This window comes from Triturus cristatus, chromosome 6 (genome assembly GCF_964204655.1).
Source record: "Triturus cristatus chromosome 6, aTriCri1.1, whole genome shotgun sequence".
In the NCBI taxonomy this organism is placed as follows: Eukaryota; Metazoa; Chordata; class Amphibia; order Caudata; family Salamandridae; genus Triturus; species Triturus cristatus.
The window spans coordinates 528,369,863-528,384,371 of NC_140589.1; the positions used below are offsets into that span (position 1 = coordinate 528,369,863).

At 45.4% G+C, this 14,509-nt stretch overlaps 1 long non-coding RNA gene across 5 annotated transcripts in view; it reads right to left on the reverse strand.

Moving 5' to 3' along the window:
- LOC146817367 (uncharacterized) overlaps positions 1–14,509 on the reverse strand; it is a 302,612-nt gene that overhangs the window by 258,726 nt on the left and 29,377 nt on the right. For 3 of the 5 annotated variants that reach the window (XR_014962996.1, XR_014962994.1, XR_014962995.1), the window contains exon 2: positions 11,721–11,870. The exons of the other annotated variants lie outside the window; for them this stretch is intronic. This is a non-coding gene — a long non-coding RNA (uncharacterized LOC146817367). The remainder of the gene's footprint in view (positions 1–11,720; positions 11,871–14,509) is intronic. 5 annotated transcript variants of the gene reach the window in all.

A 14,509-nucleotide genomic window follows, 5' to 3' on the forward strand; every position in this document is an offset into this window, starting at 1 on the left:
TATAATCGGCATTCAGCAGGGAGATTGGATGATAGGAGTCTGCTAGGAGTTTATACACTTCATTCGGAAGTGCATCTATGCCTGCTGCCTTTTTATTCTTACACTTTTTTATTTGGTCTTTTATCTCTTCAAGCGTGATGGGAGCATCTAGGATGTCGCAGCTCTCATCGGTGAGAATTGGTAAAGATTTACTCTTCAGCCAAGATTGTATATAGCCAATCGACAGGGCCAAATCTTCCTTATACAGATCTGAAAAAAGTGAAAGCAGGCAAGCTTGCATGTCCTCAATGTTACTAGACTTATCTCCATTACTGTTTATTATTAATTCATTGATGTTATTTTTTGAGCGATCCGCTCTTGCTTTCCAGGCCAGAAGGGCACCAGCCTTCTCCCCATACTCACAATTTTGCATTCTCTTTGTGAGCCATTGTGCCTGACATTTTACATCTAATTTACCCCTGTATTCTTGCCTAGCACATTCCAGGTCACCCTGAACTTGGGACAGCTTTCCTGGGTTTCCATGACGAAGTCTATTCCTCTCATCCTCTAACTGAAGTATTCTCTCCTCAATGGTACGAAGCTCTCGAGCCTCTGCCTTATTTTTTGAAGCTATAAGTCCAAGTAGCCTACCCCGCAGGTTAGCCTTAAAGGCATCCCAGATAAAATCCATGGAGGTAGAACCCATATTCAGAGAAAAGAATTCTAAGGAAGATAGCTTGATGGCCTGAATTATCTCAGAATCCAGGAGCATAGCTCTATTAAGCGTCCATCTAGACTGTAATTTGTATGTTTTACTAAGATAGGAAAAAAGAACTGAGGCATGGTCGGAAAGATGACTTGGTAAAACTGAAATCTCCATTAAGCCAACCAAAGTAGACCTATCGGTTAAAATATAGTCAATCCTGGAGGAGTGACCATGTTTTTTGCTATGGAATGTAAACCCCTGAAGTTGAGTTTCTTATAACCGATGCGGAACAGTCACACATGTATTCAGTGTTTCCACCTGGATATAGTCACTCAGCGCTACTTCTGCCAGACAATCCATCAGGTTCTGGAAAGCTATTGTGACATCTGCTGTGCTGTCTCTGTCAGAGCCCACTCCCCATTCAGAAACAGTGTACACAATATCTGTGGCATGCTTGGATTTCTGTCCCGCTACCTTCTTCTTTTTGAATTGAGGTTTAGATGATTTGGGTTAATCTTCCTGTTTAATTATGCAGTCAGATGAGCATTATGAGTCCTTCTTTGGTTTCACATACTCCTCTGATCTGCGCTCTGAAGTCCACCTCTCTCTGAGCACTTTTCGGATGACTCCTGACATTAATGAGAGGAACGTATTTCAGTATCCTGATACTTGTCATGAGGTCTAATATTATCATGGTTGAGCAGGTTATAGCGCTTATCAGTGATGCTCTGCTGCGGAGACCCAACCGCGATTTAACCTTTTTAAATTATTTTTCTTATTGTCCCACTTTTTTTTTCAGAAGATTCAAGTGAGTGCTTTGAGATATCCTTCTCAGAATTACTCTTTATTTGTGGTTTACCAGATCTGGCTCCCAAATTATCTCTACCTAGCGTTGCATTAATTTCTTCGATAATTGTTGGCAAGTCGTGCTCCTGTTGTCCTGGAGACAAATTTGTGAGTCGCTGGCATATAGCCAACAATTCTACTTCCTCTTTGATGTTGCTTAACATAATGGCGGACACTGCGGCAAAATTGCCCATCACCTTCATCCCCAAATCCAGTGTAGTGGCTGCCCCATACTCATTCTGGATCTGTTTAAGCACTTCTGGCAAAACAGCTAATGAGGGTGTTCCGGTGTTCTGGTACATACTGCAGCAAAGACTGTACCCCAAGTGGAGCACTCTTCTACAGGGGGAGCCATCCCCATTGGCAAGCATAATATAAGAATTTTTTGTTTTTCATGTGGTCCCAATGGGGAAACACTGCCTTAAGCTGCCTTGTTTTTTGTGCAATCCAGAGCGGAATTTCCTCGAGTCTGATGGGAGATTTACCCGTGACTGCATCGATTGCTTGTAGGCTTATGCCCCCGTGTATCCAATTGTGGTGGTGCAGCTTGAGAAGCCCTCACAGGATTTAATTTTAATGTTTCACACCAAACTGTTTGAAACACCTATACAAACTTACTAAACTGTTGTATAATCTGCATACCTGGGGTGCACTAATGTTTCTTATAGTAGGGTGTGGTGTGTAACTGGCTAAGACTGGCCATGTTGCTCCCTCATTGGCAAGGGGACCTAGTCTAACACCATATATTGTGTGAAGTAGGGTGCCTTCAAACAAATTTTGATGTTCTTGGTATGCTATTGTATTTTTATTTCTTTTTATGGGGTGTAGTTATTTGGAACTTCTGCTGCAGTATAATTGTGAAACAGCCTAGTTGTGTTGTCTGCTGCTGTGAATGTAGTCCAAGCATAGAATACCTCTGTCTTTAATGCTTCGCGAGCCTCAACCACGAAGGTAACATCACCACCCGTAAGTGAGAGACCATGTTATAGCAGCTTCTGAGTAACCGCATGTCTGCAGTTCTCAGCAATATTTTGAGATGAGTCTTCAGTCATAAGAACATGTGGAATTCAGAGAGGGCATCACAACGGGATAATCCTTTGTAAAGTTCAAGCTTGAACAACCTACATTCAATACATAAGGTTTACCTATTCAGCTTAGTAGGATATTCCCTATCATATCACGCAAGAGGACGAGGAGATTAGTGGACCAGTATACACTCTCCTCATATGTTTTGTGGGGACTTGCATCACAAGTACTCTAAGGGTTTACATGTTCAGCTTGCTGTTTCATTTTTGGGAGTGTACTCTCCTCATATGTGTCAGAATAAACCTAAGTATACTGTTCTGAAAGCTAAATCAGAGAGAAACTATTTCAAACTGTCAGCAGGTCTCTTTGGAAGCAATTTCCATCACTCACCCGAAGGTGACATGCTTCATCATTAGGCTATGCTCCTCTCTGGGCTGCGATAGCAATGCCCGGCAGGCCCCGTGAGAGGGCACTTTACCGGAAATCTTTTTTTCTAAAATGCCTGATGAGCACAGCAGGACAGAGGGTGTTATGTCCAAAAGATGAGAAGATTGCCAAAAGTGTGACGCTAAAATCAACTATGGACCATATATCAATGTTTTTAATGTAATGTCACTTGTCAATGTTGAGGTTAAAACAAAAGTGACAGAGGGATTGGAAAATAATGGTCCCTATCTCTGTTTGCAGTAGAAAGTGGGTCACCTATACACCAGCTAATCTGCTAGGGTCTTCAATTAAGGCCAATATGTTTCATGCCTTGAGTAGTGGAGGAACGATAAGTTGACATTTCGTCAGGACCATACGTCAAATAAATGTGACCTTATCTTCTATACAGAGTGAGGAGCTTAATATAATTTCAAACCTCTGCACAATGCATAGGTGATAATCCACCAGCAAGTGCTGCATATGTAGTTAATTCACACAGTCCCCTAGTAGCAACTCAAGTGTGACCCTAGTAAACTGACCCAAGTGGAATAGTGCATAAAAAATAACAAGCAACCGTCAGTTCCTCACCTTCCTCAAAGTCAGGGTAAAATGACCTTTAAGACAGCGAGAACACCATATCAGAGAGTGGCCTATGCCAACAAGGTAGATGCATTCAAAAATGGCAACACAAGCTAAGTGAAAGCACAACAAGGGCTGGGTAATCACAAACGAACCCCTGTCACCCAAGCCCACTGCTGGGCGAGCCCAACTATCAGCCTTCCCTTACTTGCTGGATCCAAGATATGTGCAATTTGCACCTACTGCCGTAGGTATCAGAAGTTGAGGCACTAGGGTTTAAAAGGTTCAGAGTCAGATAAGGGTAACCAATAGCAACCGTCCGCACCTAACACGCCTAGTGCTGTGCGTCCAAGCCTTGGTGACGCATATCCACTTCCACAGGGCAGGCCTAACCTATGCAGGCCATGTGTTAAGACAAGAATTAACAAAAATCAGATTAATATTAGATGTAAAGGATTGACCATTAAACTGAGTACTCACTTAGTCACTAGTAACTACACCACCACAGATCTTACACAAACAATCTTCAAGACTGTGACTGGCAATGATGTCTTGATGAGACTTTATGAGAAGGAACAGTGGTGGGTGTTCCATCTACACACTGACCTGTCAGGATTGAATGATGATATCCAGTGGACTGATTTCAGAAAGTAACATGTTTCCACCTGGGTAGTTACACTACTCTGACCCCTTTCTGTCATATTCATGTAGGACAGCCATCTGGCTGACATTCAGGATGACATTTGCTTTACGAGTGGGAGATATGAGCCCACCCTCTGTCCATGAGCCTCCCTTTGTTCTGATTGCCCTAATAGGTCCCACATGTCTCCCATTCTAAACACTCACCCCTTGATTACCCAGCATTTGGGTACCCCTCTGTGAGTGTCAGAGTATCGGACGGGAACATGAAGTGTTTATATGATTTAATTTTCCGGCATATGCGGCTGACATTCTATGTGCCTAATTGGGAATCACTGTCCCTAACTAGATTCATTAAGTGTTATAGTAGGCCTATTCGACCGCTTTCATTTTCTGTTCAAGCTTCAGAGTTGGCATAATCAAACATGTGGTATAAGACGCTTTTTTTTTTGCAAACAAGCTCGAGACTTGCAAGACTCATAGGAGTCTGAGGTCCGGTACAGTCTCGGAACCACGTTACACCTCATGTTTGTTGACATTCGGCAATACCCAATCAGCACACATGGCCAGCATAGGTTAGGACTGCCCTGTTGGACGTGGATATGCGTCACCTGGACTTGGATGCACCGCCGTAGAAGTGTTTGTTACGGACTGTTGCTATAGGTTACCCTCATCTAACCTGCACCCTTTTAAACCCTGTGCCTCAGCATACAATACCGATGGGAGCGAGGTAGGCCGTAGGTGCAAATTGCGCTGCAGATCTGGCAATTAAGTGGGGGCTGCTAGTTGGGCTCGCCTGGCAGTGGGCTAGGGTGTCAGGGGTTTGTTCATGCTTCCCCATCACTTTTACTTAGCTTGTGTTGCCATTTCTGACCACATCAACCTTTTTGACACAGTTCAGTCTCTGATGTGGTGCCCTCGCTGTCTTAAAGGTCACTTAACTTGAATTTGATGAGAGTGAGGAACTGACTGTTGCTCGCTATTTTTTTGGCACTTTTCCAATTGGGTCAGCTTATTGAGTTCACACTTGAGTTGCTACTAGTGTGGATTAACTACATCTGCAGCACTTGCCCAACATGAGGTGGGCACATCACCATTTGCGTGCAACATACAGGGGTGTGTATGCCATTACCACTGATTTAAATACCAATGACATTCTCTTTAAACTTGGTTGTATAAATTATACATTGTTTTTATTTTGTCTTTTCATGCAGTATACCCCACACGGAGCATTTTTAAGCCCGTGCTCCCCAGTGATGGTAGGATGTCAATGGGCACCTTATCACCTGTGCACTGTGAAAGGCGTTTAAAATTACATTATGCTCCTCACTTACTCACCGGAGAAGATTAGGTCACATTCATTTGACTTTTAGTCCTGACAAAATGCCAACAGATCGCTCCTCGACTACATAAGGTATGAAACATGTTGACCTTAATTGTAGACCCTAGCACATTAGCTGGTCTATAGGTGACCAACCTTCTATTGGAACAGAGATAGGGACCATTATTTCCCAATCCCTCTGTCACTTTTGTTTTAATCTGAACATTGACCAGTGACATCACATTAAAACCATTGATATATATGGCCCATTGTTGATTTTACCTTCACACTTTTGCCAATCTTCTCACCTTCTGGGCATATCACCCTCTGTCCAGCTGTGCTCATCAGGCATTTTGAAAAAAGATATCCGGTAACGTGCCCGCTCGTGGGGCCCACTGGGCATTGTAGAGTCGGCCCAGCAAAGCCCAATGATGAAGGATGTCAATTTCGAGTGAGTGAGGGCAGCTGTTCCTAGAAGCACATGCTTCCAAAGGGATCTGCTGACAGCTTGAGATAGTTTCTCTCTGATTTAGCTTTAGGAACAGTATACTTAGGCTTATTCAGATGTTCCCTATTAACATAGACGTCTCTGGTTAAGAGGTGAGTATGGGTCTTTGTGTATAAAAAAGACAACTATTCAGGTGATCCATTAAATAAAAACCCAAACTACCAATGCTGGTGGCACCATGTTATTCGGGCATTTATTTTCTCAGTAGGAACTGTGCTTTTGTTGGACAACATAAACAGGACGGTGCCATACTGATTCTATGTACCCCCTCAGGATATGTTGGCCTATAGTCCTGCTAGCTCACAGTGCAACCATAAATACCCCTGAATCTAGGAAGGCAAAAAATGTATTGTGCAACCTCAGATCATGACAACTCTGACTCCCCAAGATCTACAACCCTTTTGCTCAGTCACTCGTGCATGCCCAAAGAGATATACAAGAAGCACACAAGTCGGCATATCAATATTTATTGAAGCATTGCAATTCTTGTATAAAATATATGTGCTACAATGATTAATAGACAGAAACAATGACAGTTATTAGCATCATGAGAATAGTGAAAAGGATGAACAATTCCACCATTGTGCTAAAGCAGTGTGTATATATGCTGACATAGAAGAATTGTGTACTCATACTATGCACTCCCTAACCTAGTAGCCTAGGGCGGTTGATCTGCCAAACTCACATACTGAATGATCTGACTCCCCATTACCTGATGGTAAGTGTCTCCAGGGGCCCTAATTGGTCACAAGTCGGACATCCCTCCTCACAGAGGGAAATAGGAACAGCTGGGCTGAAAATTCTGAAAAGCAGTGAACTTGCAGTGACAGCAGAGTACTCCTCTGATTTGAACACGGAAATGCTCATGCTTATATAATAATACAGATCCATGCAACTGGACTGAGACCTCAGCCAGGCTGTATTTGTTTATCCTCTTATGATAGCTATGTCCCCTACTGGACGATCAACAGACAACAATATTTCGGCAGTGAACTTTGTTCAAGGTGCTGTGATAATGTGCCTACAAAGTTAAAATGTAAGCAAATGTGTTTTTTATGGCCCATATCCTACACAGTCACACTTGCAAATGTGTGTCAAAAGTCAACCTGTAGAAAAGTAGGCAATTTAAGAAAAGTGTGTGTATAATGGCATTGTTTCTTTCTGGTCCTAAACCAGCCACGTGTAAACCAGCCACGTGACAACGGTGGTGGACCAGATTATTTTCTTTGCCTCTTTTTTCCTTTGACATAACCTCAAACTGCAGCATTTTAAATGCAGCAGCAGTGTGAGCCTGTGCAGCACAGACTGTTGTACGCCTGCAGCAGGCGATAAAGTGACTACTGGCACTTTAGACCTGCAGTAGTGTCCAAAGAAGTGCAAAAATTATATAATAGAATGGGAAAAAAGTTTAACCAAGTGTTACAGGGTGGGACTAATTCTTCAAATGCATTGAAAATCCATAAGGCATTGAAAATAATAACTTAGAATGTGAATAATTGAAAATAGCACTGAGAATTAATAAAGCAGTAGGAGAATATCCATAATTGTTGAACTCTAGAACCCACAAAAAAGAAACTGGAAGAAAGTTAAAAAAAAGAGAAGTAAACGCATTATAGCTAGAGGAAATTAAAGTACAATGAAAAGCATAAACACATGAGCGGCTAAATAAATTAAACATCTGTACTGGAAAAGAGGAAAATACATAACTTAAAATACAAATGTTGGATGAAAAGAAAAATAACCTCACCATGGTGGCAGCTGATCCCAATGTGTTTGTGTTTCTTTGTCCGCTGCTGGGAAACACCAAGGTGCCGATTCCGATCCTGTAAAACCCGGGTACGAATGGTCGTACGGAGCGTATTCTCCATCCGACTCGTACCCAGGAAAACCACCTTACAAACCCGCAAGTACGATTCGTACAGAAATACCATTTCCGTACGAGTCGTACAAAACACCAACCGGCTAAAAAATACCCACAATTCCGATCCGGGACATCGCGTACGTGATGTCCGGACAGAGTCAGGCAGCGTTTTACGGACCAGCAAGTACAATCCGTGCCCACGTCACTCCGCACCGCTCATTTTTTACGGCAGCCAAAAACTCCCGGGAAATTGAGGACGACGCGAAGAAGGAGCACCGGTACGTGACGGACAGCCCTGGACCCCATCCTACGTGTCATCCTGGCCCTCCTAGCCTACGTGCAGCACAGACTGTTGTACGCCTGCAGCAGGCGATAAAGTGACTACTTGCACTTTAGACCTGCAGTAGTGTCCAAAGAAATGCAAAAATTATATAATAGAATGGGAAAAAAGTTTAACCAAGTGTTACAGGGTGGGACTAATTCTTCAAATGCATTGAAAATCCATAAGGCATTGAAAATAATAACTTAGAATGTGAATAATTGAAAATAGCACTGAGAATTAATAAAGCAGTAGGAGAATATCCATAATTGTTGAACTCTAGAACCCACAAAAAGGAAACTGGAAGAAAGTAAAAAAAAGAGAAGTAAAACGCATTATAGCTAGAGGAAATTAAAGTACAATGAAAAACATAAACACATGAGCGGCTAAATAAATTAAACATCTGTACTGGAAAAGAGGAAAGTACATAACTTAAAATACAAATGTTGGATGAAAAGAAAAATAACCTTACCATGGTGGCAGCTGATCCCAATGTGTTTGTGTTTCTTTGTCCGCTGCTGGGAAACACCAAGGTGCCGATTCCGATCCTGTAAAACCCGGGTACGAATGGTCGTACGGAGCGTATTCTCCATCCGACTCGTACCCAGGAAAACCACCTTACAAACCCGCAAGTACGATTCGTACAGAAATACCATTTCCGTATGAGTCGTACAAAACACCGACCGGCTAAAAAATACCCACAATTCCGATCCGGGACATCGCGTACGTGATGTCCGGACAGAGTCAGGCAGCGTTTTACGGACCAGCAAGTACAATCCGTGCCCACGTCACTCCGCACCGCTCATTTTTTACGGCAGCCAAAAACTCCCGGGAAATTGAGGACGACGCGAAGAAGGAGCACCGGTACGTGACGGACAGCCCTGGACCCCATCCTACGTGTCATCCTGGCCCTCCTAGCCTACGTGCAGCACAGACTGTTGTACGCCTGCAGCAGGCGATAAAGTGACTACTTGCACTTTAGACCTGCAGTAGTGTCCAAAGAAATGCAAAAATTATATAATAGAATGGGAAAAAAGTTTAACCAAGTGTTACAGGGTGGGACTAATTCTTCAAATGCATTGAAAATCCATAAGGCATTGAAAATAATAACTTAGAATGTGAATAATTGAAAATAGCACTGAGAATTAATAAAGCAGTAGGAGAATATCCATAATTGTTGAACTCTAGAACCCACAAAAAGGAAACTGGAAGAAAGTAAAAAAAAGAGAAGTAAAACGCATTATAGCTAGAGGAAATTAAAGTACAATGAAAAACATAAACACATGAGCGGCTAAATAAATTAAACATCTGTACTGGAAAAGAGGAAAGTACATAACTTAAAATACAAATGTTGGATGAAAAGAAAAATAACCTTACCATGGTGGCAGCTGATCCCAATGTGTTTGTGTTTCTTTGTCCGCTGCTGGGAAACACCAAGGTGCCGATTCCGATCCTGTAAAACCCGGGTACGAATGGTCGTACGGAGCGTATTCTCCATCCGACTCGTACCCAGGAAAACCACCTTACAAACCCGCAAGTACGATTCGTACAGAAATACCATTTCCGTATGAGTCGTACAAAACACCGACCGGCTAAAAAATACCCACAATTCCGATCCGGGACATCGCGTACGTGATGTCCGGACGGAGTCAGGCAGCGTTTTACGGACCAGCAAGTACGATCCGTGCCCACGTCACTCCGCACCGCTCATTTTTTACGGCAGCCAAAAACTCCCGGGAAATTGAGGACGACGCGAAGAAGGAGCACCGGTACATGACGGACAGCCATGGACCCCATCCTACGTGTCATCCCGGCCCTCCTAGCCTACGACCTGGTGCACAGAAACCGACGCAGATGCTGCAGAAGGTCAGAACAACACCCAGGGGCAAAGGGGGGGGGGGCGAGGGGCAGGAAACATAACCCCCACCCAATGTAAAACACATATATCATGCACATAAATTACCTCCATGGTCTGGTCACTTCGGGGGCGTGTCCACCAATCCCACGTAACGCCACAACGGAGGTGGACGTGGACGCATACACGTCACCACTCCAATGGTGGTACGGACCGTACCCACGCCCCCCAGAGCGTGGGTACGGTCCGTACCACCATTGGAGTGGTGATGTAGGGGTACGCGTGGCACGGACCATACCCACGCCCACCAGAGCGTGGGTACGGTCCGTACCACCATTGTCGTGGTGATGTAGGGGCACCATAGTACGTACACACCCTATGAATGCAGGGGTACGGTCCATCTCACCCATACCCCTACGGCACCAGTACATTATGGATACAAGGAGTACACAAGGCACAAATGTCGGACTACGGCCTGGTGCAGCATATTAGCAGGAAATTGGGGGGGTGTGTATGGCCAGGACAGCAGTGTACTGCACCAAGGGGGTATGGCTGCAGATGACTCCCAGCAGTGTCCAGACATATGAGGGGTGGGTGCATATCACTCCCAGCAGTGCCCAGACATATGAGGGGTGGGTGCATATCACTCCAAACAGTGCCCAGACATATGTGGGGTTGGTGCATATCACTACCAGCAGTGCCCAGACATATGAGGGGTGGGTGCAGAGGACTCCCAGCAGTGTCCAGACATATGAGGGGTGGGTGCATATCACTCCCAGCAGTGCCCAAACATATGAGGGGTGGGTGCAGAGGACTACCAGCAGTGTCCAGACATATGAGGGGTGGGTGCATATCACTCCAAGCAGTGTCCAGACATATGAGGGGTGGGTGCAGAGGACTCCCAGCTGTGTCCAGACATATGAGGGGTGGGTGCATATCACTCCCAGCAGTGCCCAGACATATAAGGGGTGGGTGCAGAGAACTCCCAGCAGTGCCCAGACATATGAGGGGTGGGTGCAGAGAACTCCCAGCAGTGTCCAGACATATGAGTTCTGGGTGCATATCACTCCCAGCAGTGCCCAGACATATGAGGGGTTGGTGCAGAGAACTCCCAGCAGTGTCCAGACATATGAGTGGTGGGTGCATATCACTTCCAGCAGTGCCCAGACATATGAGTGGTGGGTGCATATCACTCCCAGCAGTGGACAGAGACATGGGTGTTATGAAAACTTGAACTACAAGCTTAACTCTTAAAATATGCACAGGTTACACTATGATTTTGGTGGGAGCAATTTACATGCTTGTTGTGTTTCACTTTGAAGATCATTGCAGGTACCAATGTTTGTTTTTTCTTTGATATACTTTTGACAAGCTTGCCTGTATTCTGTAACCAGGACTCGTGTTCTACACGTGCCAATAGTTTTCGTTGCTTCGTTGCATTGCGCTCCTCAGAGGCACGTGCCAACCGTTCTTCACTGTTTTGCATGCAGAGCGTTTCAGCACTACACGTGGTAACAGAAGCACTCCATGTGTATGGTAATGATCAGGCACACCCTGGGCACGTTGATCGAGAGGCTTTGCGCACACTCCCCATTAAGTATTTAAACCCCCGCCCGCTTGCCTTCCCCGCTTCGCTTCCTGCTGGCAACACTTACCTGACTCCGTCTCGGCTCCAGGCTTCTTCTGACACCAACGCTTCATCATTTCCCGAGAGTGTCCACGGAAAGGGGTCTGGCTAGATCTTCTTCCGGTTTGGTGACGCTCTTCCCCTGACTCCACGCGCATCGGCCCTCGCATCCGGTAACCTGGCAACAAGAAAACAAAGACGATCGGCACTTAGCAACCAAGTCTTACACTCGGGTAAATACAATAAAAGAAGGGGAGGTAAGAGAACTAATGATTATTCATTTGTTAAGCAAAAAGACTACACTTTAATAACAGCAGCTCTTCAACAAACGGAAGGAAGGTATAAATCTTCGGACAGTACTTCAGCATTGTCTCACGAACAGTGAAGTTTATTTAAACTCTTCAGTGTGAACAAAATCCATCACGAACTGAGTGAATACGAGTTTGGTGCCATGTAAACAATTAAACTAATTTGAAGTCTTTGAACAGAACAATACTTGCGTAATATGAAAGGACAATATCTATGCTTTGAGATTTAAGTTACTGGAACTGAACATTGTTTGCGCAATAACAATAGGCAGTGTATATGTTTTTTAGAATTGCATTGTTTATTCTGTAAGGTTTTCAAATCTTGGTCAACAAAAGAAATAATTATTCTGAGGTGTAAAGAAAGAACGGAAGAACCAAGAACAGACCTAAAGAGAGAATATGCTGAAACTTTCAAATGGTATGAGAACCACATGAGTGTGACCAAGTATTTTAATTTGAGATTGTATTGGAGGTAGAGTGCAATGTAAATAACTATACGTGCCTTTATGTTATATAGATAAGAAGAACCTGCAACAGCGCTAGTAGAACTAAATCATTGAAAGTCAGCGCCATCTTCTTCCAGTCCCAGAAGAAGACCCAAGACGCAATCCAGTGTTTTTTCTTCTCTCTCTCTCTTCCAATTCCCCCCTCCCCCTCGGGGGTCCAACTGGGTTACAAGTTTCTTACCTTGTTGCCTCGGTGGGCTTCAGAGGGAGTTGGGAACAAGCAGCTCAACGGAGGAACAAACCGGAGTACAGGTGGGTGACTTCGTAACAATGGGGGTGTGTACATCATCCTCAGATGACCACAACGCCATGGGTGTATGAACGCATCCCAAATGTGCAACTATGTTGAGAGTGCCATAACAACACATCACTGACAGCAGTGTCCCACTCCCATGAGGATGGATGTCTTCCCCCCACTGCATGACACACCACATGTGGGTGTGAGGACAAATTACACATGCATACCCACCCCTGGCGGATGCAGCACAATACACACACTGAGATCATGTTACTAGACTGTATAGTCATGTTAAAGCCTACTAAACTAAGAGAGCCTAAGGGAACACACACGGTCACGCACATTCCAGGACTGATAGGAATGTACAGGTGCTGGGACAGCCACCAAGTTGTTGTCTCCCATGGAAGGAATAGGGAGGACTTCCCACAGATACAATGCCCACAATTGTGAGTCATGCAAACAAATACCCTGCTGAACAAGTACCATATGTGTGCCAGGCTGGGAGTACACACATGCATAGTGCAAAAAAGGGACAATTGCTACATGAAGGCATGGCAACATACTCCATACACAAGTACAGTGACTACCAAGGATGGCACAGACGATGCAGCCGGAGACATTGATGAGCAGGCATGGCCATAGTTGAAGGGATCCGTCACCCACAAAGGAAATGTAGACACAGGTTCAGCACAACAATTGTGCAACTCCCTGCAGGGAAGATGTCAGGTGCCACAGAGGAAGGAACACTCCTTGGGACAATGTCTCCAACTACAAAGAGCATACACGACCAAATATTCTTTTCTGATACCTTGTGATGGCACGCAGATACCAGGGTCCACCCCATGAGCAGCACACTGCAACATTTCCCAGACACCTAACACATGATCATCACCCCAACTCATGGAGCATCAGCCCCAACATCAATACCTGAAAACCAATCCTGGTCAAAGGAAAAACAAAATACTTTATTCAGCATTAAATTAAAAGGTATAAAAGGAAAATATTTACAAAGGCCATAGGCCAGTCCAGATGCGAAGTCCTGGGGGGGGGGCACATGTCCACGCGTCTCCCCGAGCTTGCCTGCACATACTAAACCTCTGGTTCAACGACTGGGGGAGGGAGGGCATCATGTGGGGAAGGACCAGGCACCGCAGGGACAGGAGGGGGAAGGGTAGGTGTTGTGGGTGCAGGGACGGACGACTCCACCACAGGGGGTGGGTCAGCGCCAAAGGTGGCGGTTAGCATGGCGCTGCACATGTCCGCAAGCTCGGCCAGTGTCTCCCCTGCACCCGAAGGAACCACAGGCCCCAAGGAGGGGGGGGTGGAGGGATCGGTTGCAGCACTACTGGGGGCGTGGTGGACAGGGGGGGGACTCAACTCCCCTACCCATGGAGTGCCTTGCCCGTTTGCGTGATGGTGAACCAGTGGGGCTGAGGCCCAGCACAGCCAAGTATGTCTCCTTCTCAGACTGTGGGGCAGGGGAGCCGAGGGGAGTGACATTGGAGGGACTGGGGAGTGAGGCATGCGGACTTGGACTGTGGCTGCATGTGTGCCTGTGTGCCCTAGACCCAGTGGGTGTGCCTTCTTCCCCCTGAGTGTGGGTGACAGGAGGTGTGCGCTTGCCCTTCCCTGTTGGTGTGCTGCCTGTGTCTGGTGGGGTGCGTGGCTGGGAATGTCTGGGTGTGCTTGGGAGTGGGAAGTGTGGATGGTGCAGGGGTAGGGGGGGACGAAGCGCTGCAGGAGACTCACTGCTGCCGTCAGTGAC